The sequence below is a fragment of the Petaurus breviceps genome, unplaced genomic scaffold (genome assembly GCF_028583685.1).
Source record: "Petaurus breviceps papuanus isolate PSGF00001 unplaced genomic scaffold, PetGlider_PUasm1.0 78, whole genome shotgun sequence".
Classification (NCBI taxonomy): Eukaryota; Metazoa; Chordata; class Mammalia; order Diprotodontia; family Petauridae; genus Petaurus; species Petaurus breviceps.
In genome coordinates this window covers 3,233,746-3,261,232 of record NW_027186502.1, presented here as the reverse complement: position 1 = coordinate 3,261,232, position 27,487 = coordinate 3,233,746, and the positions used below count along the sequence as shown (strand labels likewise).

The following is a 27,487-nucleotide window of genomic DNA, read 5'->3' as shown; positions in this document are numbered from 1 at the left end:
CTGGAATGCCGAACTGCCTTATCAGAGCTGTCATCCAGGATAGCTTTGTTCTTTGATATTCTTCTCCATCCTTCATTGGCACTTTGTCTTTACTCTTCAGGTTTCTTAATGATAATCTTTTTTTTTTTTTGAAGTAGAAAGTTTATTTATTAATTCTCCCTTTTTCCTCTTCAAAAGTTCAAGTTCAGTTTTGATAAGGACAATATTTGCTTTAAGTTCCTAAAATGTACAAGTACACTGGTTTTAGTACTACACGTCTGTAATTCATTAGTTCTTTCACACATTCTCTCAGCTGCTCTCATAACAGCCCTAAGAAATTAGACAGAATAAATATTAGTATACCCATTTTACAGACCAAGATGTTGGATCAGAGAGGATAAAGTGAGTTCACCCAGGTTATACAACTATCACTAGAAGACTCAGATCTTTTGACTACCATGCTTCCCCTACCCCCGCTTTATTCTGTTGCCTCTACAACATAATTTCCCTTAAAAATAGTTTTCAAAACACTTAATTGGATTTCAGAATTCATTGTCATGTTATTTTTTCTTCTCTGGATATTCATTGCTTTCCCATTCTTTCCAACCTCCAGGATAGTGGCAAGCACTTTCGTAGCCCAATGATAAGGCAGTATTTAGAGCTTTCCTGCTTCTCACTCCTCCTAGACAAGAAAACACCAGGCTGTCAGACTTAGAAGGCACATCTTTATTGTACTTCTCTGAATCCATTTGTAGAGCTCGACCTATTTCACCCAATGGTATATTGAGAAACCCTGGAATTTTTCCATATTCTAGAACTTCCCATGGCTCCCTAACATCAATCAACAAACAGCAAATTTGGAATGCAGCAAATTTTTCAGTTCTTTGTAGGTGACATTCTGAGAAGCAGCAGAACAGAAATGATGATGGCCTTCCTCTGATGATCTCAACTCCTTCCAGGCGGTCGCTGACCTGGGGACTGTCCATGGCTCCAGAGAACAGCAAGGGAAGGCTCCCTGATCTCCTGAGCCCCAGGCAGCCTTGGCCATGTTCTGCAACTGCAGCAGCGCTCTCAGGGACGTGGCTATGGCCCCTCTCTGCTCGGCTCTCACCAGCCTTCCCCATGAGCTCTCTTAATGATAATCTTCTGAGCTCTGCCCAGCTCTTAATCCCCATTGCTGAAAAAAGTTATTAATATTTAGACCTTGACCTCCATACCCCAGGCTACTCTATATGTCTTCAGTTCAGCCATTAGAAGTCCTACAGTCTCTGTCTACTTGAGGTACAAAAGAGCGGTTGAGGTGGCGGCTAGACTTCCATGACTCATCCACCCAAAGCAAGGCTCCTACTATCTCCTGGTTGTGTTAGAGTGATTGAAATCCTTTCATCACCCATGGGTCAGGATGGATGTAGGCTTCCCGTCTTCACAAAGTTACCACTTCACTATGAGTCTTTCTAAGTTTGGGAATATATACGAGGATGCCTTTTAATTTGTCATGCCCCTTTATCCTCCCTAAACGGAAAGGATATTGCCCAAGGTCACACATATGCTGTCAAAATGGAACTGAAGGGGCGGCCAGGTAGCACAGCGAGTAAGAGCACCGGCTCCAGTGTTGGGATGACCTGGGGATCGAATCCGGGCTCAGATACTTAGCACCACACCCAGAAATAACTGGCCGTGTAATCTTGAACAAGTTACTTAAGGCTGATTGTTTAAAAAAAAATGGAACTGAAATCAGTTCTTCCAATTCCATAGCCAGCCATCTTTCGACTCTACTAAGCCATCTTGTATAATTGCCCCATGACTGCACTTGTCATCTGATTGAACATCTGCCTCACATTTGTCTTCTTTTTAGGTCTCCTGCAGACAAAAGGATTGCAAACATCTCAATCCAGTATCTTCATTCTCCATCAATTTCCTGATAAACTGATGGATGGGTCTATTCAAAGTGGCCACTGTATTCAAACATTGCAAGAGAATGACCCCTGATCGATGGCAGATTTGGGTTCAACACAAACTATAGACTCTGTGTCAATCACCAATAGAAAAGATTGTTGTAAGGAGCAGATAAATGGAGCCATAATTTTGGTGGGAGATTCACCTGATCAGGGTGGAAAATTCAATGCAAGGTATAGAATTAAGATTTATCTTTTGAAAGCTGGTGAGATGGTAATGTATTTATTTATTTATAACTTTTCACATCTATTACTTTTAGGATAAATTTGCATAGAGTTGAAGTGAAAATTTTAGGGCAATGAAATTGATTATAGTATGATTCTGAGCATGTTCATTTCTTGGTACCCATAGTCTCTTCTCTCCTTCCCTCTCTTCCTCCTTTAGATACATTTGGGACCACAAAGTCAGTGCATTTGGATGGGGAGGGCAGGAGCCCAGGGCTAAAATAAGACCTCCAGGCTGAAAACAGTGTCCAAAGGTGCTTGCTATATTTGAGTAAAAAATGATTGAAATGAAGGAGGAGCTGGTCCATGGACAGTGCTCAGACTGTGGTTCCCAAGAAAGTAACACCTAGGGCAGGAGTATGGAACCTGTGACCCTGAGGCCTTCTAGGTCCTCAGGGGCAGCTTTTGGCTGCATCCAAGTTTTACAGAACAAATGCTTTTATTAAGGGGATTTGTTGTGTGAAGTTTGGAATCAGTCAAAGGTCACACTTGAGGACTTAGAGGGCCACATATAACCTCGAGGCCATAGGTTCCCCACCCCATCAGGGTATTCCTCACCCCACTCCATATCATTTCAAAAAGGATAAGGGACTATCATAACTGTTTTTCTCAACCATGATCTCCAAGAAACCTTCATTTAATCTATTCATTTGTTCACTCATTTGTTTCCTAGTTATTGTGCACCTGATGTATGCTTAATGTTGTGCATCTTGTGGCTTGTCCTTCATTCCAGAAGAGGACAGTGATATCAGGGAGATGATGATATGACTTGCAATTGACTTGTATTTGAGGGAGAGAGGCCTACGCAGTCACCAACCTCGCTTTCTTCTCCAGAGCCATCTGGTCCAATGGGCAGATATCATTCAGGATGACTGGAGATGGCCCAGGTCTTTCCAGGTTCTCACTTTGAGTAAGGCAACACCCATTCTGTGAATAGACCTCTTTAAGAAGTGAGACAAGGGATGACCCCTTTAATAAAAAAAAAATCAAACTGGGAGGGGAAGACCCGGAGGGTTGCTGGCCAAAAGAGAAACAGCTACTATTTACATTCACTCTGAGCCAGGAGGGCCCCAAAATAATCATTAAATGATGCTTGGGCAGAGACCTAATGTCCAATTGAAGAGTTCCAGAGTGAATTGGATTTAAGCCTTGGTCTCTGCGAAATAAATCTAACCAGTAAAGTTAACCAGGTAGCTTTCAGTCATCAAAATGTACCTTCCTTTGGGCAAAACACACTCAGGTAAGTCTTTGTTATAAATACATTAAGTAGAGGAAAGGGGGCGGCGAGGTGGCACAGTGAATAAAGCACCGGCCCTGGAGTTGGGAGGACCTGAGTTCAGATCTGGCCTGAGACACTTAACACTTACTAGCAGTGTGATCTTGAGTAAGTCACTTAATCCCAATTGCCCTGCCTTCCCCCCTCCAAAATAGAGGGAAAAAATAAAAAATTAAGTGGAGGAAAGTTCATCTGCGCTCAAGTAATGTACAGTTTAGTGAGGGAGGCCAAAGATCATAGGAGTGTAAAAAATAAATCAAGTATGCCATACTATGTGCCCAATGTTCATGACATTCTTCTATCTGGTACTATTAACTTGACTTTATCATCATCATCTATTACTTTCTTTACTCCTTTCTGTCCATGTATCTTTTTTTTTTTTTTACTAACTAGAGTAGTTAGATAAAGAATATATGTTGGTGCCATTTCCAATGAGGGTAAGCTTCCTAGAATTTCAATATTTAGCAACTGATGATGTTGGCAGGAATAAATAGAGCTAAACTATTAGACTGCAGAGTCATGATGACACAAGGAAATAAATCATTCATCATTTTTCTAACTAAATTAGTTAATGATTTCCCTATGCATCCAAGTATGTGTCAGTATCAATAAAAAACTATTCCTATTTTTTTCATCAGAAATGTCTCCTTATATGTCTTAAGAATTTCAGTATTTCCCATCCTCCCAGGCCTAATTTTCTCTTCAAAAGTTTACTTTGTACAATCCAACCAAGCTTTTCTCTAAATGCTTTGAAAAACTCTCTCTCCAAATTTAAGATGCATGTCAGACTATTTCTTGAGTTTCTTCTTCTATAAGAAAAGAAGCATATGATTTCTAGAATATATGCCCCTAGATATGATACTATCAAGGCAAGCAGATTAAGAAGGCCAAGGAATAACCACTGCAGGGACAAGAGGGCTTTGGAGAACATCACAAGTTATGATTAGGTTTGATCCTAAGAGTGTTGCAGGCTAAGAAGTTTCAATAGGAAGGCTGCCTAGCCTGGGAGGAAAACATGGAGTGAGATATGGAAAGGTCAAAGATCACTCTTTCCACATCTTTGTGAATGGGATACAGGATAGATGTTGATACCATTTCCAGAAATATAGATAAGCTTTCTACAATTTCAATATTTAGCAATTGATCATATTGGTAGGAAGTCTTTTTTAATATTAGGGAATAAATGGAGCTAAACTACTAGGCTGCAGCGTCATGATAACACAAGGGGATAAATAATTCCTCTTACATTTTCCTACTGCATAGCCCATATACAATCAACACAAAACTCTCACAAATAACGATATTATTTCTTTACAGATGTGCAACCATTCTTCTCTTAGATCTAGGAGCAAAACGTGTTTTCAGGTGTGGAGCCATGAATGGAAGATATGTAACGATCATTCATCCAGGGAGAGAAAAGGTTTTATCATTTTGTGATGTGGAAGTCTTTGTTAAAACCTGGAATTCAGAAAATAAGGCTTTCAGTGATACCTCTTATAGTTTGTTACCTACTTCTGTTGATGACCTGGAGATAATCAGGAGTCATAGATCTCCTGAAAGATCTTATGCTTATGACATCAAGAACAATTTTGGTGAGTATATTCTCTTCACCACAATGCATCAGCAACATTTTTGTGACATTCTTTCTTCAACTAAGATTTGATCGATGTAATATAATTCTCAAAAAGTTTTGTGAAAACTGCTCTATCATATAATGCAATCTCTTAAACTTTCTTCCTTTTAAAAATATTTCCAATCTTCACTCAGCTTCTTCTCCACTTTCTCTTTGTTTACCCCTTCTTCCTATCATCCCTTTTCCTACTTTTTCTCTGAGCACTCATTTCCAGCTCACAAAATATGAATGCATCCTACATTGCAAGTTACCTTTCAGATAGAGCTCTGTGAATTGTGATGCAGATAGTGAAGATTAATACTCTAAGAACCACCATGAGAATCACACAGCATTTAATGAACCCTTCTGTTCTCACATGGATCCTTTTAGGTTTTTAGCAACTACATGTTCTAAATATCCCTAAGTATATTCCTAATATTTTTTAGTTCTTAGAAATTTCAGCTGTGATGTTTTATGTAGAATAGGCTGGAATTAGTTGATTCATATATTCATTAAAGTTTCTAGAGAGAACCCAGGTCATTTTTAGCGAGAGAGAGAGAGAGAGTTAAAGAATGAGACAAAATGTTCATTTTCAGAATCTATCAATTGGTTTATAGAATTAACCACACAAAAATTTGTGGTGCCATGTTATTTAGACTATAATTCCTGGGAGTAGTAAATAAAAGTTTATAATGACCTGAAGATAAAAGTCTCATCTCCATAAGACTCCCAAACCCTGTAGCATCTTATAATTCACCTTAAACATTTTTTCTGACTATGGGAATGTATACCATTAGAAAATATAAATATAGGGGTGGCTAGGTGGCGCAGTGAGTAGAGCACCAGCCCTGGAGTCAGGAGGACCTGAGTTCAAATCCAGCCTCAGACACTTAGCACAAAAACTAGCCATGTGACCTTGGGCAAGTCACTTAACCCCAATTGCCCTCTAAAAAGCAAAAAAAAAAAAGATTTCAGAAGTCATGGAAAGCAATAATGACTATTTTAGATACCATCACAGGCCCTCATACCTCTTATATGACCCTTCTGTAGATCACTCAGGAAAATAACTTGGGGTTTAAGGGTATCCCTTAAACATAAATCATATCAGGTAGGGAAAACACCATTTCTAACATTCCTAAACCCAGGTACATGAGGCTAAGGGATCTCTTTTGCCATCTAAAGTAGTTGGTTTCGGAATAAGTGAAGGCCAAACTACACATCAGGCAAGATCACATGTAACTGATGATGCCTATTAGGGTTAGTAGTTCCCCCAAAAGGGAGCACATGCTGAAAATATAAATAGGTTCAAGAAGAGTTTAAATATTGTCTCATTGACACATGCAAAATAGATTATGAAGTTAAGCTCAGAAATTTTGAGGAAAAACCCAGAGCCTCTGAGAATGATTTGGAGGAGGGCAACCATGTGCTTCCACAACATTCCACTGGCTGCCCCTGTCAGGCACAGAGCCCTGGGAAAGATGTGGTGGACAGTCAGAAGAGGTCCTGAGAAAAGATCCAAGACAGGCCTGAGACCTTACTTCTGTATTTAACATGCCAACTTTGTTCTACATGAGCCTCTGATCTCCCAAAGACTTCATTGGAACTTGATACTTTAACTCAGGCTCATTATTTTTCATCTATCCTGGTTAAATTTCTTCTCTTCAAGAATATTAACAATGATATAATTGTGATGCAGGACTTAAATGAACATTTTGGTAAAGAGTGTTGGGATTTGAGTAGAGATAAAAAGTCAGGAGGTAAGAAACAAGTTGGGCCTACTTTATTTAACCCGAATCCCAAAGCCCATTGAATATGGGGTTCTTTCTTCTTTGTGGAAACTAACACCATGAGATGGGCCAGGCAAAGTCAGCAAAAGCAAGAGAGAAGAAAGATCTGGTCTATTGGGATTCTTCTGTTGCCTTAGGTGTTCTGGCTTCCAGCTTCAAGAGATAAAATGGAAAATGTCGACCCTACTTCAGGTTTTGAATGGATTAAAAATGACTCTGGGAAGAAGTTAACATGAGAGGAGTCTTCATCAAGTCTCTCTCTCCAGCTTGCTACATTAGAGATTTTGGAGAATTTCTCCCCTTTGGGTGAAATCAGGGACTCTCTTGGTTGAGCAGAATTATTTCATTCTTAACAGGAGAACTCATTCACTCTATTGTTTGGAATATATTGTCATATGTATGCTTTCTCTGATTTCTGTTTTGCTATTGACTTGGATATATATATTTAAGTTTTTCTACTACATACTGGATGTAGAACTGATATTTAGTGGGAAGTGGAATCTTGGATATAAAGCTTGGAATCTTCTTCCCCCTTAAAAAATAACAGTCACAAATTTAAACTAATAATGTTTAAGGGAATAGGTCAATATAATTTTAACCCAGTACCTCTCTGTCTGAGGAGAGTAGAGCAGCTGCAGCCTCTGTCCCCAACATCCTGTTTCCCCTCCTAGAAGGAGAGCTTGGGGAGAAAGGAGAGGAGGAGACTTGAGAGATATATCTTTTCTGGCTTCTTTTTGAGCTACATCAAGACACCCCATGCTACCTATCAGGGACAACACTTACAATATATACCTACTGCCCTGAGAGTCAGCCTGAAAGCCAAGAATAGCTGGTGGGTTCTATTCTCACCTCTGACATATATTGGCTGTGTGACCCTGGGTAAATCACTTACCTCTCAGTGCTCCCAGGAAATTCTCTAAGACACTAAGTTGCAGAGAAGTGTCAGCCTGCATTAGTACAGGGATGTTCCTCACCTGGGAGTTACCTTATCATTGAAATCAAAAGTCCAATCATGATTCCTATTCTTTCACTGATTTAGACTAAACACCCAAGTGCAGATACATAAAGGAAGATCATTCGGGTAGTTAGGAAGTATAGAAGATGTGAAATGTGAGCTAGATGATAGCCCAATAAATTACTATTGTAGATAATTTAATAGTTATCTGAAACGAGTAATGGCTAATTGCTCACTTAATTAATCCACTACAGTGGATAGAGAACTAAGCCTGAAGTCAGGAAGACCTGAGTTCAAACTCAGCCTCAGACACTTATAAGCTGTGTGACCTTGGGCAAGTCAGCCTCTGCTTGCCCCAGTTTCCTCATCTGTAAAATAGGGATAAAAGTAGAACCTACCTCCCAGTGTTGTTGTGAGGATCAATTGAGATAATAATTGTAAAATACTTATCAGAGTGTCTGGAACATAGTGGGCTCTATATAAATGTTAGCTATTATTATTATTAATGGATTAATGTTCATCTGAAGGGAAGTGTCCAGATAAGGTTTCCATCCTCATTCCTATTTAATTCATTATTTTTTACCAGTGACTTGGAAGAAAACATAGAAAGCAGATGTGTAGATAATACAAAGTTGGGGGTCAAATTTACAGGTAATGCTAAGTTTAGATAGTCAATAGGGCGGATGAGTAAATCAAGGTTGAAAATCTTCTCCTCAGGTTGGAACATCCGAAACTAGCAATTGATCTCCATATCTCCAAAAGCTGAAGAGTTTGCAGAATTGAGGTCCCTGGGCCAAGTGTTGAGCAGACATGTTTCTATTTTTTGATAAATCTTTTGGAAATAGGTGAATAGCAGTGCCATAGTATTTTTAAATTATAAGTAATATAATAATATAAACCTAAAACGGACACATATTGACTCTGTAGATGAATGGTGTAAATTACAAATATTGCTTTTGTCCATGGAGTCATACTGGTCATGAAATCATAGGAACTGAGATGTAGAACTTTAAAAAGCCTCAGAGAACATATATTCCATGCAACTCCATAATTTTAAGGATGAAGAGAGTGAATGTGAGACAGGTGACGGGCCTTACCCAAGATCACACACATAATATTAGAAATGGAACTCGAACCCTGTTCTTCTGACTTTAGAGCCCACCATCTTTTCACTGCCCTATGCTAGCCCCCAAAGTTGCCTCCCAGACTTTGCTTTTCACTTGATATCTAACATCTGCCCCACGTTTGTCATCATTCTAGATTTAAAACAGCCAAAAGGAGCACAAACATTTCAGTCCAGTATCTTCATTCCCCATCAATTTCCTGATAAACTGATGAATGGGTCTTTTGAAAGTGACCATTGTGTGCAAACACTGCGAGAGAATGACCCCTGGTGGATGGCAGATTTGGGTTCTTCACAAACTATAGACTCTGTTTCAATCACCAATAGAAAAGATTGCTGTAAGGAACAGATAAATGGAGCCATGATTTTGGTGGGAGACTCACCTGATCAGGGTGGAAAATTCAATGCAAGGTATAGAATTAAAATTTATCTTTTGAAAGCTGGTGGGATGGTAATAAATGTCTTTATAACTTTTCAAATCTACTATTTTAAATAGCATTTTATTTTTTCCAATTATATATCAAGACAATTTTTAGCATTCATTTTATAAGATTTTGAATTCCATATTTTTCTCCTTCTTTCCCTCTCTACCCCTCTTCCTAAAGTGGTAGGCAATTTGATATAGATCATACATGTGCTATCATGAAGAACATATTTCCATATTAGTCATAGTTGTAAAAAAAGAAACAAATCAAAAATAAAAAACAATGTGAAAAACAATAAAGTTAAGTGAAAAAGAGTATGCTTTGATTTGCATTCAGAATCCATCAGTTCTTTATCTGGGTGTGAATAGCTTTTTCCTTTGTGAGTCCTTTGTACTTGTCTTAGATCATTGTGTTGCTGAGAAAAGCTGTGTCATTCATAGTCCATCATCACACAATGTTGCAGATACTGTGTACAATGTTTTCTTGGTTCTGCTCATTTCACTTTTCATCAGTTCGTACAAGTCTTTCCAGGTTTTCCTGAAATCTGCTTGTTAGTCATTTCTTATTGCACAATAGTATTCCATTACATTCATATACTACAGCTTATTCAGCAATTCCCCAAACGATGAGCAATCTTTCAATTTCCAATATTTTGCCACCACACAAAGGGCTGCTATAAATATTTTTGCACATGTAGGTCCTTTTCCCTTTTTTATGATCTCTTTGGGATACAGACCTAGTAGTGAAATTGCTTGATCAAAAGGTATGCACAGTTTGGTTGCCCTTTGGGCAAAGTTCCAAATTGCTCTCCAGATCAGTTTACAACTACACCAACAGTGCATTAGTGTTCTAATTTTCCTACCTCCCATCCAACATTTATTATTTGCCTTTTTTGTCATATTAGCTAATCTGATAGGTGTGAGGTGGTACCTCAGAGTTGTCTTAATTGGTATTTCTCTAATCAAAAATGATTTAGAGTACTTCTTCTTATACCTCTATATAGCTTTTATTTCCTCATCTGAAAACTGCCTGTTCATATCCTTTGACCATTTATCAATTGGGGAGTGGTTTGTATTCTTACAAATTCACTTCTCTATTTATTTGAGAAATGAAGCCTTTATCAGAGACACTTGATGTAAAGACTGTTTCCCAGTTTCCTGCTTTCCCTCTAATCTTGGTCAAATCTATTATTTTTGAGAATTAATTTGCACATCTGTTTGAATGGATATAGAAAGGATTATGGCACCTTTTCCAGTAATGTGGATAAACTTTCCATAATGTCAGTCTTTAGCAATTGATCATCTTGGCAAGAAGCCTTTTTTAATTATTGGGGAATAAACAGAGCTCAACTGTTAGGCTGCTGAGTCATGGTAACACAAGGGAATAAATTATCCATCTTCAGTTGTCCTCCTGAGAAACCTGTATCCATTTACCACAAAACTGTCACAAATGTTAATATTGTTTCTCTCCAGATGTGCAATTGTTCCTTCCCTGGGCCAAGGGACGACACACGTTTTCCTTTGTGGAAAAATGAAAGGAAGATATGTGACAATCACCCATCTAGGGAAACAAAAGGTTTTATCATTTTGTCACGTGAAAATCTTTGGAAAAACTTGGGGTTTGCTTTCCTTTACTAATGAGGACCAACTGAAAACCAGAAGAGTTGAATCTTCAGTTACATCATATCACTTTGATAACACAGATAACAACTTTGGTGAGTGTATTTTCTTCAGCACAGTCCATCAGTGACAATTTCATGATACTCTTATAGTAGAGGTAATATTCCTTAGAAGGATTTTTCTTTAAGTATATTGCCTTCTAATGCTACTCCCTCAAACTTTCTTCTTTAAAAATTATTTCTGGGGCAGCTAGGTGGCACAGTGAATAAAGCACTGGCCCTAGCGTCAGGAGGACTTGAGTTCAAATCCGACCTCAGACACACACACACACACACACACACACACACACACATGCCATGTGACCTTGGACAAGTCACTTAACCCCAATTTCTCCCCCCCCAAAAAAGAAAAATAAAAGGGAAAAAATGGAATGCTTCATGTAGAATTTCCTGGAGTTAATTGGCTTATTTTCCAGTTTCTAGACAGGATCCATCTCCTTTATAACAAAAGAATGAGTTAAAATGTTCATTTGCAGAATGGGTGTCTTGACTAAATGAACTTACCCCAGAAAATTTTGTGGTTGCCATGGCATTTAGACTACAGTACCAGGAAAGTTAAATAAATGCTTATGAAAACCACCAAATGCAATATGGACACGAGACTCATAATGACCTGCACCATCTTTCTGTTCACCTTAAACATCATTTCTAACCTTCTTGTCTGTGATTAAAACATGATATCAGGGTGTAAGAAGCAGAAGATTGCTTTCAGTCTGTACAACAGATCTCCCCAAGTCAAGCAAAATACAGAAAGGTAAATGCTATGCAAACCATCATGTAGGCCTGATATTTCTTTCCCACATTCCTGCTTAGAAAAGAAAGGTATACTAGTATAGCACACTTTATTGGATTATATTGTAAACTCAGAAAAGTAAGAATGACATATATTAGCAATGTCAATAGATGATGACTAGGCATTCTTTAAGGTAGTTGTACTTTTTGTCCCTGAATTTAGGGGACAGCTCTTCATTCTAGTAAAGGAATCTTCACTTTGCATCTGGCGATTGATTGACTTCTACCCTCACATATCTTATCATTTCAGCTCCAGTGCTATCACAGGGGAAGCCTGCCTACCAGTCCAGCATCTCCACTCCCTCTGGGCTCTCCTGAAAGAGCTGTGGATGGGTCTTTACTAAATGATTTTGAAAAAGGCACTTGTATTCAAACACTCAGAGAGGATAACCCCTGGTGGATAGTGGATTTGGGTTCAACACAAACTGTGAAATCTGTGGCAATCACCCCCCGAAAAGATTGTCCTGAAGAATTACCTGGAGTGCTGATCCTTGTAGGAGACTCACCTATTCATGGTGGCACACTGAATGCCAGGTATTAATCTAAGGCTTATATCTTGAAAATAACATGAAATAATATTTTAAAGTGCTTTGCAAACTTTAAGCAATATATAAATGTTATACCTTATATAATACAATTAAAAACTGATATTATGGCAAAATGTACGTTTTTGGTCTCTTTAGACATGAAGTTATGACCAAGTGTAATAATTGGGGAAAATGAAAATTTTTTTAACTCAGTCATATAATCTTTTCACACTTAATAATCCCTTATTATCTCATGTGAGAATTTTTCCTTGACTCAGTTCCCTACATTCCATGAAATCAAAGCAGTGAAATTGATGTCATGGATGTGAATTTCTTGGTTATTCCAAGTATTCCTGTGCAAGGCTATTTTTTGCAGTCAAGTAGTCAAGGTATTTTTAAAATGAGAGGATATATTCAACAAAAATGGGGAGGACCCTGGATTTGGCTATTAGTCCAGTTTGAGACCTAAATAGAAGCCAACCCCTAAAGGAATGCTAAATCATATTTGAGTCAAATGAAGACAAAAATTTCCTCCTCCCACTTTCTTATCTGATCTGAAAACCTCAATGATTCCCTATATTTTCATGAATTATTCATTCATATTATATTCTAGATAGATTGCATGATAGTGTGATATAAAGTCAATCTTGGAGAAGAGGGTTGGCATTATGGGATGTGGTCAAAGCCATATGTAGAAAGATTTCCTAGTCAAAGAGAAGGGGCAGCTCTTCATGTGAGACAAGATTGAAGGAGCAAATAGTGGGACTACATGTGTCAATGATGTGAGGTTAGGATTAAGGGAAAAGAAGGTTTTCTTGTATATGGTCCCAGTTTTTCAGTGAAGACTGAGGTGAGGAGTGCTGTAGAGGACTTAAGATAAGATGAGAAAAAATCAGGAAATATAAGGAAAGATGAGAAAAAAGAGGGAATAAAAGATGAGGAAAGAATAATCTCTGTGGTTAATAAGATAGAATTTTTATTAGGGAGGTATGAAAGGATTTCCTGGCTGCTGTGATGGCTCCTTGGACATCTTATAACATGAATTTGGAGTGAATCCAATCAGCATGGTTTCGTGATTTTCTCCAACTTTGTTTAACAGTATATGAAAAGGAGCAAAGGAAATAGAGAGGAATACAGGGTTGCAATTTCGCAAGTTGTGATAGATCAAAGGGCAAGTGATTTGAATATGGAGGATAATGATTTGCCAAAGGGTTGAGAAATAGAAGAGAGAACAATGTAGCTGGTACTGGTGTGAACGTATGATGCCTGTGCATGAACTGTGCATGATTGGAGAGCATGGGGATGAGTAAGAATGAGATTAGAAGTCATAAACCATAAGGAAAGATTAAATGATGAGAGAGCAGTCTAATAAAGATATTTTAAGTTCATGAATTTGGTACTGGCATACTTGTAGATGAATGCATGGGTATGACCATATCTCTCTATAGCTAAGGTTGAGTAGATGAGCACATCCTGAGAACTGGGCAGATTAAGAAATTTGGAGGTTAGCATATTTGAGAATGTTAAAGTTACCTACTATGAGGACTTGAGTTTTATGGCAATAAAAGACCAAAGCGCTGAACTCACTGAGGAAAGAAGAGAATGTGTTGTAAGATATTGGCCACCAATATCTGGATTGAGTGATAAACTTTGAATGGCATGTACCTCAAATGAGAAGTACTTCAAACGAGAGGCTGCTGTGTGACGGTGGTAGAGGAAGACTCTGGAAGCAGAGATGAGGAGCAAATACCCTAATTTCCTCGCTACAATCAATAAGTTGTAGGGTATGAGTGACAGTGTAACTGGTTCTGGGAAGGGTGACCAGAGAAGCACTGTCATAAGGATGGAGTTAGATTTTTCATTGAGCAACAGAAGAGGAAAAAAGTCAGAAATGAAAATGTTTAAGAAGAAAGCAAATTTGTTTGCTATGGGGTTGGTATTTGAGAGAGCCCAATGAAAGGAAGAGATAGATCTGGAGTGAGAAATTGGGGAGAAAGTATTGAGGGAAAATGGGAACAAGAAAGTAATGCAGCTGGGAATGGAACAAAAGAGTTTGTACGCTGACAGTCAGAGGTTCCATGGTGGTGAGAGGGATCAATTATGCTCATTATTGAGTGCCAGTAGACCTGGAATGTTCAAGGTCCTCTCTCAAGAATCAAATTCATGGCAGGTTACTTACACTGTGTCCTGTAAGGCCCAGAAGGTCTACTTTAAAAAGGTAGCATAGGTGAAGGTATGTCCTAAAAAGGTCAGGCCAGGAGATTGGAGGTGGCAGCAGGAAGTGGGTCTGATATGAGATGGCTTCTGAAACACTGGAGAAGGCCAAGGGGTGAAGAACTGATCCCAGGCTGACTCTGGGAAGGCCAGGGTGGGAGTATTAGTTCCACTTCAACTCAATTTAAAAAGCACCTAAAACATGCGTAACATGTGCACCGTCTTAAGATGGATGCAGGGGATAAAAAGGCAAAAAAAAAAGTCCCTGACCTCAAGGAACTTCTACGTTAAACCACCAGGTGGTGCTGCTAACATGTTGGGTTTTTTTGTCCTCAAAGAGGACCAATGACGTCAGGAGGGTGGTGTCTTGACTTGGAAGTGAGGCAGAGCTGTGTAAAGTCACCAACCTCACTCTCTCCTCCAGAGTCATTGGAGTCCAGTGGTGAGACATAGTCAGGACCACTGGCGATGGCCCAGGACGCAGTGGGAGATCATGGCCTTTTTAAGTTAAGGTCTTTCCCAGGTCTCAGGTTGTCTGAAGCAAAGCCCAGTCAATAATTAAAAGCTAGGTAAGAACTGAAGCAAACTGAGGGTTCTCATGCCAGACTGGCTCTTTTCTGAAAGCAAACTGGGCCATCTTTTGCTGCTAACAGTACTCTGATAAGCAAGGCTCCCAGTTGATCGCGTTGTAGACTCACCGTGGTTTTTAGTGCCATTTCACCCATCACTTGGACGCGTTTGAGCAATGCCAGGCTCCCTATGGATCCCAGGAAGTGAAGTAAGTGCCTCTCCCTGGGTATCCACACCATCTCAGTTAGTGGTCACTTACCTAATTCAAACCAGGCCTTGAGCTGCCAAGTCTGGCAAACCACATTTCCTCCTGGCTAGGCAGTGCTTCGCTGAGTGCTTGTGTGCACCCTGTTATACAATGGGATCATTTCCCACAGGACAAACAGAGCGTGCTTAACTTTCTAAACTGATTTACTCCCATCATTGACACAGTAAAGACAGTAAAACACTGCATAACAACCATTTACTGCTACTAACAACCAGCTACTATTGCAGCCTCTTGCAACTTCAGATAACTCTGGACAAGACATGGGCTGTTGTGAAGCCAGGAGTCCCAGGGATGACATTTACCAACTGATAGTCAACTCAGACACAGTCATTAGGTGAAGACTCAGGAACTTTGGATCTGGGACCTCTCATGGCACAGAATATAGGCAGACTCGGGACCCAATGAACTTCGTAGGAGAAAGAGGCTCCCTTTAAGAGCAAAATTTTTCCCATTTGTTGTCTAACCATTAGCTGGGACTCGCAGCTTCTTCTTCCTACAGTTATTTCATCATGGTGTGGGATGAGTGCAGGCCGGTCCCTGTCCTGCAAAGACAAACCTGATGTCCCATGGCGTCTCTGCATCTCTCTGGTCTTGACGTTTTTATAATGAAAGCTAGCCTTCACATAGTGTCTCTGGGTTTACAGTGTTTTATGTATTTTTTCTTCTTTTAGTCTCACAGTCCTGTAGTTAAATGCTATTATTATCATCCCCATTTTATAGGTGGAGAAACTGAGATTGAGAGAGAGTAAGTGGTTTTTCCAGGGTCACACAGCTAGGAAGTAGGATTCACACTCAGGTCTTTCTGATTCCAATTCCAACATTCTATCCACTACCTAGGCACCTTGCTGTTACCTTGAAGTTACTCTATCCTGCTTCTAAATCTTGTTACAACATTTTGCAACTTCCCCAGGTTTTCCTTTGTTTGAGGACCATGACATCAGGAAGGCGATGTTATGACTTGCAAGAGAATTGGATTTAAGTGAGGGAGGGCTGTGTAAAGTCACCAGCCTCACTTTCTCCTCCAGAGCCATCTGTAAATAGCAAATGTTTCTGTTTTGGCCAGAAACCCTGAGGGTCTTCCCCTCCCAGATTGGTTTTGTTTTTGTTTTGTTTTTTGAGTAGGTAAAAGGAGCCATTCTTTGCTTCCTTTCTTACTTAGCCATAGTCATTAAATGGATGCTGCCTCTGCCAAATTGAGACCTAGGAAAGACCTTCACTTCAAAAGGCCAAGGTCTCCCACTGCATTGGGGTCATCCCCAGTCTTCCTGATCTATATCTTGTCACTGGGCAACGTCCCTACTCAGAAGCTAACCCTATATCCTTCATACAGTAGGGGAGGAGCAAGAGTGCAAGGAGTTGGGGGCCCACACATTCTCCTGGGGGTGTACAATGTATAAACGGATAACAAAGAACAAAGCAGTTTGAGGAGGAAGAGAGAACTAAGCAAGTCAGGAAAGGTTTCCCATAGAAGGTGTCACCTAAGTTGAGCCTTAAGAGAAGCTAAAGATGCGGGGCAGCCAGGTAGCACAGCGAGTAAGAGCACCAGCTCCAGTGTTGAGAAGACCTGGAGATCGAATCCCGGGCTCAGACACTTAGCACCCACCCAGAAACACCTGGCCGTGTAACCTTGAGCAAGTTACTTAACCCTGATTGCTTTAAAAAAAAAAAAAAAAGAGAAGCTAAGGATTCTTAGCAGCTGAGGTGAGCAGGGACAGCATTCCCAGCACACAGGACACCCTGTGCAAAGCCTGAGGAGATGCAATGCCAACTTTGTGGAACAGCAAATAGACCTGTTGAGCTGGATCTTCAAGTACATAAAAGGGCGCAGTAATTTGAAACAAGTCTTGTGGCTGCAAGTTGAATCCAGCCTGGGAAAGTCTTTAAATGCTGAACTGAGGAATTTATATTTCATCCTAAAGATAATAGCTATGGACTGAAGATTCTTGACCATTCATTCTATAGACTCATTTTTTAAAATTGGAGATCTGGGGTATGGGTTGTAGAGGTTGTAATGGCACACTATGGATTCATACTGAGCTTACAGAATACTAAAAACTCTGCATCTTTCCTGCATAAACCAAGTTTGCTTCCTCCATTCTGTATTTGGACAGTTGATTATTTGCACCCAAAACATAGGACTTTAAGAGTACATCTATTAAATTTCATTTTCGTAGATTTAGCTTACTCTTTGTGTCTATGGAGATCACTTGGGCACTGTTATATAATGTCCATTTTTTACATACCTGATAATCATGTCTTTTTCATGCCATTTTCCAGTTTGATAAACATTTTATCTATAACCTCATTCAGATAATTGATAAAAATATTATTTATGCAAAAAGTTTTTAGTTCTATGTAACCATAATTATCTTTTTCATTTCTTATTTAAATTATCAATCTCTTAATTCTTTCCTTAACTCTCAATGTAAAAAGTATCCTCCCTCATTCTCCTTTAATTTTTTAATAGTGTGACCTCTCATTTGCAGGCCTTTGGACTTAATTATGATGCATCGTGTAAACTCTGGATCTAAATCTAATTTCTGCCAAATTGCCTTCAAGTTTTCCCAGCAGTTCTTGCAAAATAAGGAGTCCATCATCTAGTAATTTATGTCCTTGGTTTTATCCAATCTGGAATGTTATTTTCAATTGTCAGTTTCTTACTTAATAAGTTCATTCTGCTGATCTGCTATTCAGTATTTTTAGACTGTGTCAAATAATTCTTATGATTATTCACTTATCATGTAATTTGAGGGCTTGCTTGCAAATGCCTTGCTTGTCTCTTTCAAATGAATTATTGTTTTTTTCTATTTCCACAAAGTATTATCTTCATGATTTCATGGATTTAGCACTAAATCCATAAATTTATATAGTATTGTAAGCTTTATTATTTTGTCTTATGCCAATCACAAGTTGCTTTTTTAAAAAAGATTTACAGTTACTTAGATTTTCCTTTATTTTTGTAAAAAGTCTTTTGTAGTTACATTTATGTAACAGGCTCTGGACTCTCTCCCAGTCCCCATTAACACTGTGCAGCCAGATCTCCTAGCCTATGTGGCTACACTTACCCTCAAGGTTCTAGGGATCACTCTCATGTATTGAAAGCAATAATTAGTATGTCATTCCATTCATTATTAGTTGACATGAATCGGTCAGTCAGACTTAGTTTTTAAGAAAACAAGTATTCACTGTATTCACTAAGAAAGTATAGCTGAATTGAGGGTAGACTCCCACAAATACATACAGAGTCTAGGGGAAAGTTGGCTCAAGCTTAGAAAGCACATGTAGCAAAGGGATAGCTTCCCAATCCTAGTTACTGGAAGGCCTCTTCTCTCTTTTATGGGGTGCTCATGAAATTCCCCTTAGGGTGTAATGTAGCTTTCCAATGAGTTCCCTGTAGAGTTCTGAAGCTGCCTTTCCTTAGGGTTTCTGGTATTTTTCTCAGCTCCCAGGGCAGACACTGCCATTAAGTATTCCAGGGACACTCTTAGGGGGCCAGTGAGAAGTCCAAATACTCCATTTTTTTGAAGTTTATAGGTTATACTTTGGTCAAGCAGGGGGTGGGAGTAGAGACAGAAGCTTTCCCCGTCTCCCATGATGATTCCCTCTGGGAGTCTTAACTGTAATAGTTTTTACCACTAAGCATGCTAGTCACTGGAATGCCTGGGTTTCAGACTGCCTTGTTATTTTAATCCATGACCCACAGGACATGAATGAGTTTCTTTAGTCAATCCAAATCCACTTCCTGAATAGTGTCATTTTATTTCATCCAATATCACTATGCAAGGTATTGGACAAAAGATAAAATATTAAACCCAAGACATGTCACAGAGGAAAAATGAATAATACTTAAAGACTGTAACAGCAAAAAAAAAAAAATGATAGGGTAACTAAGTGTGAGAAGAGAAGGGAGAAAGTAAAATATTTCTGTGAACATATGTATTCCTAGGAGACAGTAGATACTAATATTGTTTCTAATAATGGGGACAATTTTCTGTCATATACATTTGACAAGTGTTTTTAGTGTTTCGAGTAAACAAATGGTTTGAATGTTGGTCTGAGAAACCACGCTAAAATAAGTGGGACCAGAAACTAAATATCTTCAACTGATTTCTATGTAATCTGTTTTCAATAAACACAAAGACATCCTTACAAATACAAATATGGTTCGCCTTCAGATGTGCAGTCATAGGCTCCTTTAGCCATGAAAAATCAGAGACTTTCAGATGTGGGATGATTCGAGGAAGATATGTTAGTATTTCCAACACAGGAAGAGAAAAAATGATATCTCTGTGTGAAGTACAAGTATTTGGAAAAGCATCAGATTCTCTTCCCTCTGGTCACATGTCATTCAGTTCTAAATCTCACCCTTCATCATCCCAGGCTGGTAATGCCATGGGTTCAACTGGTGAGTATATTTTCTGAATAAGGGGAATTTAAGTAACATTATCTATAATTCCTTTTGTAAAACATTCATGATTGAAAATACAATTCATTGGGGCGGCTAGGTGGCGCAGTGAATAGAGCACTGGCCCTGGAGTCAGGAGGACCTGAGTTCAAATCTGGTCTCAGACATTTAATACATACAAAAAAACTAGCTGTGTGACCTTGGGCAAGTCACTTAACCCCAATTGCCCTCCCAAAAAAAAGGCAAAAAAGAAAATACAATTCACATAAAGCCAGGGTTCTTAACCTGGGGTCTGTGACCTTGTTCTTATAATATTTTGATAACTGTATTTCAGTGTAATTGGTCTCCTTTATAATACTATACATCCTATTTTATACATTTAAAAGCATTATCTTGAGAAGGTGTCCATAAACCTCTCCAAACTACCAAGGCGGACTATGACATAAAAAAAAATGTTAAGAATTTCATAAATTAAGGAAAAAGCTTAGAAGGGGCCATTAAATTTATCTTTCCCTCTTGTGGCATTCTCCCAAAGATATCTTCTAATCTCCAAATATAAGGTTGACTTGATCTTTCAGAACATTTAATACTGCAATGCTATAGAAAACTCAGGATGCTATCTATCAATCTCTAACACCAGGTCACCACTATCAAACCAACATAAGTGAGACCACTATTCCAAGCAAGAGTAGATTAGCAATGTGTGAAGGTCTAGAAAGACATAGCCACAATGTGACCCCTCAAACCTGCAGACTAGAACAACTATCTCTTTTTGCTTTTATGTTAATCTGTTACCCTTAACTTTGTACAGCTCATTTTGAAATTTAGTAATGCTAGTCTAATTTCATTCATTTTTCCATAGTGCTCTTTGATTTTCTTCCCCATCTACTTTTCTATATGAATCTTGTTATGAATTTCCCCTCTCTTATTTTTTTCCTCTCTTCTCCTTACTCACACTCCCCTGCCTTCCATCACTTGAATTTTTTCCTCTCCTTATTCCTATTCTCTCTTCTCATTGTACTAAATGGTTCCCCCCACCTTCGTTATCATCATCAATCATCCTCATATCTCTTTCTCTATCCCTCTCTTTTCTCTCTCTCACTCTCTCTCTCTTCCTCTCTTTCATTTTTCCTCTTAAGACATATCTTGGGTTTAATATATTATATTTAAATATAATATATTTAATATATCATCTTTTGTCAAATGCTTAGAATAGTGTCATTGGATGAAATAAATTGGTACTATACAGGAAGTAGCATGTCTTACCATTTAAAAGCCTATTTCAGGTACATGAACTAATGTATTAACTTTAATCTGTGCTAGAACAAAGGCCTCATAGTTGGGGCTGAGGTAGGAGGTAAGAAGACCTATTGAATCTTATTTTGCCTAGAGAATTCATATCTTTTCAGGGAGACCAAAGACGGAAAAATGGCTTACCCTACTCTTCCTGAGTCATGTGAGGGCATGCCTAATGTACATATAAATTCAAAAACAAAGAGGCTCTTATCTTGGAAGATAAGAACTCAATGCTTGCAGTAGGAATAACATATTGTGAAGGGAGATCATTGGTTGCAAGGAGTGTTGCCAGCCTGCTCCAGCAAGATATATAAAGAACTACACCAACATTGTTCATTCTTAAGGAGAAGTTGATCACTTGTAATCGTGTATAATTATATACATATAATCTGATAAATGTGGATTTTAGAAGATATTTCACCATCATATTTGGTCATTCTTCCAAATTTACAGTTCGATTTGAAATCTTGAACTGAAGCTGTTGTCACAGAGTTACACTAAATCAAAGTAGCAAATGGATGGACATATGACTTGGCCAATCTCCATCTGACAGAAATATAATAAAAATACGGAGGATCCGAAAAATATGATGGAAAGAGAAAGAGAGAGACAAAGAGAGAAAAGAGAATGAGATGAAGAAATAGAGGAGATAGGAAGGCAGATAGAAATAGGAAGAAAGAAAGAGAGATGGAAAAGGAGGGGGGAGGTTTTAGAGGGAGTGGAAAGCTATGTGAAAGGGAACCCAAGCAGTGAAGCCCTGGAGCATCCATGAGTGACCAATCAAGGAGCAATAAGGCACAGGGTCACTGTCTAAAAGAACAAATGTGGACCTTACCCTTAATTTGGACCTCATCCAAGGCAATAATATAAGCCACATAGATTGTACATATCCCTAGGAAACATTGTCCCATAAAGATATTGGCCTCTTGGTTCCAAATTCTTCTCCTTGGGGAAAGGACAGGGTGGGATAGAGTGTCCCATCCAAGCTAGTACTTAGGTAGAACACCACTAGGTGTGCATTGGGAAGTGAGGATCCGGGGAAGATTGTTACCTGATTCTCTAAGAGTCATAAGTTCTTTCCCCTTGCAATAATTACTACTAATATGATAGCGTTGCCCAGAGGACTATATAGGCCTCCTGTGGTATGGCAGAGTCCCACAGAAAAAAGATAAGTGACTTGCCCATGGTCATACACGTGGTATGTTATCATGCCACCGATTTTCCACATTTGGTTTTGTACTTATAATTTTTAAAGAGTCTCCTGGACATTTTCTCTACATGTTGTTAGTTCCTTTTGATAATTTCACATAACTGGATGTGGGGCATAATTGATATTCCTACAAGTCTTCAGAATGTATTGAGTTGTGTCTCCAGTTCAGTAAAACAGAAAGCTTTTCCATTAAGACTAAACGTTATTTAGAAATGATCATTTTAGAGAATTTTTTGGTTGATTGAGTAAACTGACCATCCCATTTAATCATAATGTTAGATTTATCATTTACTATACCTTGCCAGAAATAACAAAAGCATGCACAAGTAGGTGTTGAAGCCAGGTACACAGTCTACCCTGCCTAATTTGACAGCACATTCCAGATTTCCAGGAAACATTCTCCACACATACTGTTGACCTGTTTAACTCTGTCACAGCATCCAAAATTCTAACATTTTCAGAAACCCAGAGAACTGCAATTGGCATATAGGACAGTTTGCCACCAACAAAATGAACTGGAGAACTGAGGGCACTATGCCAAGCCTTACATTGATTTATGTTTTCAGAGAACAGTCGAATGTGCTTAACAGTGAACTGGATTTTTAATCTGGGCTCTTCATCCTGCTGTCTTTTTGACTGTGGGAAAATCTTTTACCTTTCCTGAACATTCTCTGATCCGTGCCCTTTGCCTTTATGCACTTGACATGAATAAGAAATGTGTAGGGTACTGTTCACTGGGGGACACTCAAATACTCTAATGGATCCAGGAGGTCATTGACTGGGCTGCTCCCTCCAACAATACAAATCAATTTATCCATACTTGCTTCTCCTATGCAATTCATGTCCATGTTATCCTGTAAGCTCATCACAGGAGGTCCAATGCATTGTGAGCCAGCATGATATAATAGAGGTGGTATGGTGTGGAGTAGGGGACACTGGATTTGGCATCAGAAAGACCTGGGTTCAAATTCTACCTCAGATACTTCACCAGTTACATGAATCTTGACATTATCCTCTCTGTGCCTTTCTTTGTAAGGAATTGGTTTGAGGGCCTTCAAGGAAACTTCTAACTAAATCTTGAAACTTATGAGACTTCCTCATCTTCTAATGTGGCAAAAATGTGAACGACATTCTCAGGCCTCCATTACCCTCACCATATGACTAGCTCCCCCTTTTTTTAATTATACATTTTTCTGATGACATCCTTTAGTCTAGTTTTTCAAAATCTCTATGTTCTGGGGATATCCAAATAAAAAAAATAACATATTTCCTATCCTCAAAGAGTTTGCAATCTAGTATGGGAAATGAGACAAAAGCAAAAATTATTATTATGCCTGTATCATAAATGCATCAAGTCCCCAAAAAAGGGGTCTGAAACATTCAAGAAATGAAAGATGATTTGCTGCTCGGGGGTCAGGGAATGATTTGAAAACGATATACTGAGCAGTTGGGTCCTCAAAGGAAGATATGGTTCTAGTGGGAGTGGAGAAAGAATAGACATCTTCATCAAGTTCCATTTTAGACAAATATAAAAGCTACTAGCTGGGACAGCATGAGAACATTTTGTAAAGCTGTTTCCGCTTGTGTGAGGGATGCAATACCTTAGTTATGCTCAGGAGAGTCTGTACTTCTTACTGACTCACAGATAATTCACAACCAGCAATGCCAATCTCTTCTTTCCTTTCAGCTCCATTGGTATCGAGGGGGAAACCAAACTTCCAGTGCAGCATCTTCAGTCCTGTAGGGTCTCCTGAGAGAGCGGTGGATGGGTTTTTATTTAGTGACTTTAACAAAGGTTCTTGTATGCAAACTAACGCAGAGAATGATCCCTGGTGGACGGTAGATTTGGGTTCAGTACACACCGTAGAATTCGTGTCGATCACCAGCTGAAGAGATTGTTGCTCTGAACCGATGAATGGAGCCATGATCCTGGTTAGACACTCCCAATATTTGGATGGCAGGTTGAATCCCAGGTAAATGATTTACTAACCACTTTTAAATACCAGTAAACCTAAGGTTTTAATGCAACAACTGGAATGAAGAATTGAATCAATTAACTATATAAATCAAGTATTTAATCCTTTTCCATCACATACCAAATACCTGGAGTACAAGGGTATGTTTTTCTAAATTCTCCACATTCCATGAATCCAAGACAATAAACTTAATGTAAGTATGATACCATTGATAATAAATTTGTGATTACTTCAGGATATGTTTCTCTTCCTTTCCTCCCCGACTTGAATATATTTATTCATTCTGCAAATATTTAAGTATAAAGCACTGTCTTAGGCTTAGGGGGCCATCTAGTAAAATCCAACATAGTCCCTTTCATGACTACAAAATCTCACAGTCAACACATTTACACTCTAATATGGAAAGAAGTAACTTATTGTGCCACAGCCTCAGTTTCTTCATTTATCAAAGAGGGGGTTATACTAGTCAGCCTCTGAGACTCCTTCCAGTTAATATATCTGACAAATACACCAAGAACTATAATACAAAACAGTATTATCATTGTGTAAGAGAAATATAGACAAGGCACTAGCAGAGTTAACTGGCTATGTGAACCTTGACATTATTCTTTATGTGTCCCTCTGTATGAGGGGGATGATTTGAGGGCTTTGGGGATCCCTTTTAGCTCTAAACCTTCAATCTTATGAAAAATCAGTTCCAATTGGAGAGATTAGGGAATACTTCATTGGACAAAATAACCTTTAAGCTAATTCTTTCTTAAACACAATTTTCAAAGTTGAGGATTGTTGGAATGCAAAAGAGGAGGAAAATACAGAGAGGGACGGCATTGAAGGCGTATGCAACATCTTGAGAGAACAGATAGTATAAAACACAGAGATAAAGAGATGATTGGGAGAATGAAGCATCACATAGAAGCAGGGCATTTTTCAAGTCCTGGGTCCATCTCAATCACTTGTGCATGTTGGGGAACATACCATAATCAGGGAGGAAGACAGGTTGTTCATTATATCACTGTTCAATAACTGACCTTATTAAAATCAATTCTTTTTAGTATTTCCAGGAGATAAATAGAGCATAAATCTTAGCCAAAATTAAAATTTATTATTTTAATAAAATTAAATTTTATTATCATTAAAATAAATCAGTGATTACTCTCTGTAGAGGTCTCTTCTTCTTATGATCCCCTGTATACTCTGCTTTCTTTCACTGCAATAACTTCACAAAAAAAATATTCTTTTCTATTCAGATGTGCTATGGTTCCTGCCATGGGGCCTGGAGAAACCAAGTCTTTCTCCTGTGGGTCAATGAAAGGAAGATATGTGATCATCACCGTTCCTGAGAGGAAAGCTCTTAACTATGTGTGAAGTACAAGTCTTTGGGAAAGCAATCAAAGGTCGTGACCCTACTATTTGGGAGCCTTGGGAACAAGACTCAGGTATGGGGTTTCATGTGGGCACTCCAATGGGCACGCCTAACATACCTATTGGCCCTCCAACAATATACTACAAGTACTATTTCCCAAATGATACCCTGGTGAGCAGATTTACTTATGGAAATTAGGTCAGTTGTATTGCAAAGCTTTTCCTATGAATTTTAGTTCATTAATGGTTCTTTATGGTTCGAGGAAATTCAAGGAAATATTCATTGACATTCAAAGACATGGTATTAAAATCTATATTTTTCCTAATATTGGTCATTTTCCAATATGAAAATCATCTCTTGATTTTTATCCCTTCTAACCTGCCTTTGCTCTGCCTTCCACCTTTCTTTCTCCTTCATCACTTCTTCTTCCCTCCTCCCATTATTTTTTTTCTGTTCATCATTCCTCTTTTGTGGTTATTTGTATTACTGAACCAAAGATACTCAATTCCTAGTCATCTTTATTACATTACCCTCAGGTAGATGGGAATTTTGGTATCTACGTCTGAGAAGCCTTCATTTTTGGCCAACTCATGAGTGCTGGTTCCATCCTTATTCCAGTTCAGTCTAGCCCCATGATGTTAAGAAGTTTTCAGTCTAAGGGATTTTTAACTGGGCAATGCAACTTGATGCCAGAGTTTAGAATAAGATTGAGGCTCCAAATGCCTAGTTGCATTACCTTAATCATACATCAATGGGATATTTTTGCCAGACTGGTCCTGTGACTCTATTGGTATTGAAACTTCCAGATGAGGAAGCACTCTCTACTAATGCATATCATTGCCTGCTGTGCAATGGATTTGACCTGGACACTGAGAGTGACACAGTGTGAATGGTCCAGGATCACAGAGTCATTATTTACCAGAGGTGGTACTTAAACTCTGGGCTTTCTAATTCTGAGGGCAGTGACATTTGGGCATCACCAGTTAGGATACTCCCAATGGCATGCTGGTAAACGTTTAATAAATGACTCTTTTTTTTTTCATTTACAACACATTTTTAGGTTTAATTTGCATTATTAATATTTTCTCCATCATTTACTCAAGTCTAGGCAATTGACAAAACAATAAATATAACCCTGGTTTTATAACATTTGCTGATTTCCAAAGAGTAAATGTTCCCGCTGAATCGGTTCTAGCAAGCTGGGGCCAGGTGACTCCAGAACAACACTGAAAAACAACTAACCCTGAAAAATAGATATTCCAGGCCTCATTGTGTCAGTTCTCTATATGTCTTGGTAGAATGGAATAGTAACAACCTTCCAATATCCTTCTGTACCAAAATCTGGTTTCTTTCAGTTGGACTTTTTCACCTACATGTGAAATGTAGATAATTTCTCTGTATAATGGTATGGGTTAAGCCTGCTTCAAGTTAATCCAGTAGTTCATGATTAGGATCAGAATGACATAAGATACTCTTAGACTACATGGCATCTAATAAAAATGTTTTCTTAACATCATTGTAGAAAGCATATTCAACAAAGACACAGTATTGATTCATTTGGGTGCTCCTTCCCTCACCTCTGAATTTGCCACAGTGTCAGCCTGGTCAGAAGGATGTGTAGACTCACACAACAACAGGTTGTCATCAGGATTGAAGAACTTAGGCTCCTTGTGCAGAGGATTTTTCATGCATAGGTGATTGGCAACATCAACATTTCAAACCTTAGTTCCCTGGGCCAGTTAAATCTTGAAGAGGGTTTCATTGGCTTTTCAGGAGAAAACTAGCCTCACATGTCAGGAAATTTCTGGTCTTTATTCCTACCACATGTCATGTCCCCTATCAAAAAAATGA

At 38.7% G+C, this 27,487-nt stretch overlaps 1 pseudogene; it reads right to left on the bottom strand.

Moving 5' to 3' along the window:
• Positions 1-319: 319 nt before the first annotated feature.
• LOC138175602 (uncharacterized) lies at positions 320-24,222 on the bottom strand (annotated as a pseudogene).
• Between the last annotated feature and the right edge of the window lie 3,265 nt (positions 24,223-27,487).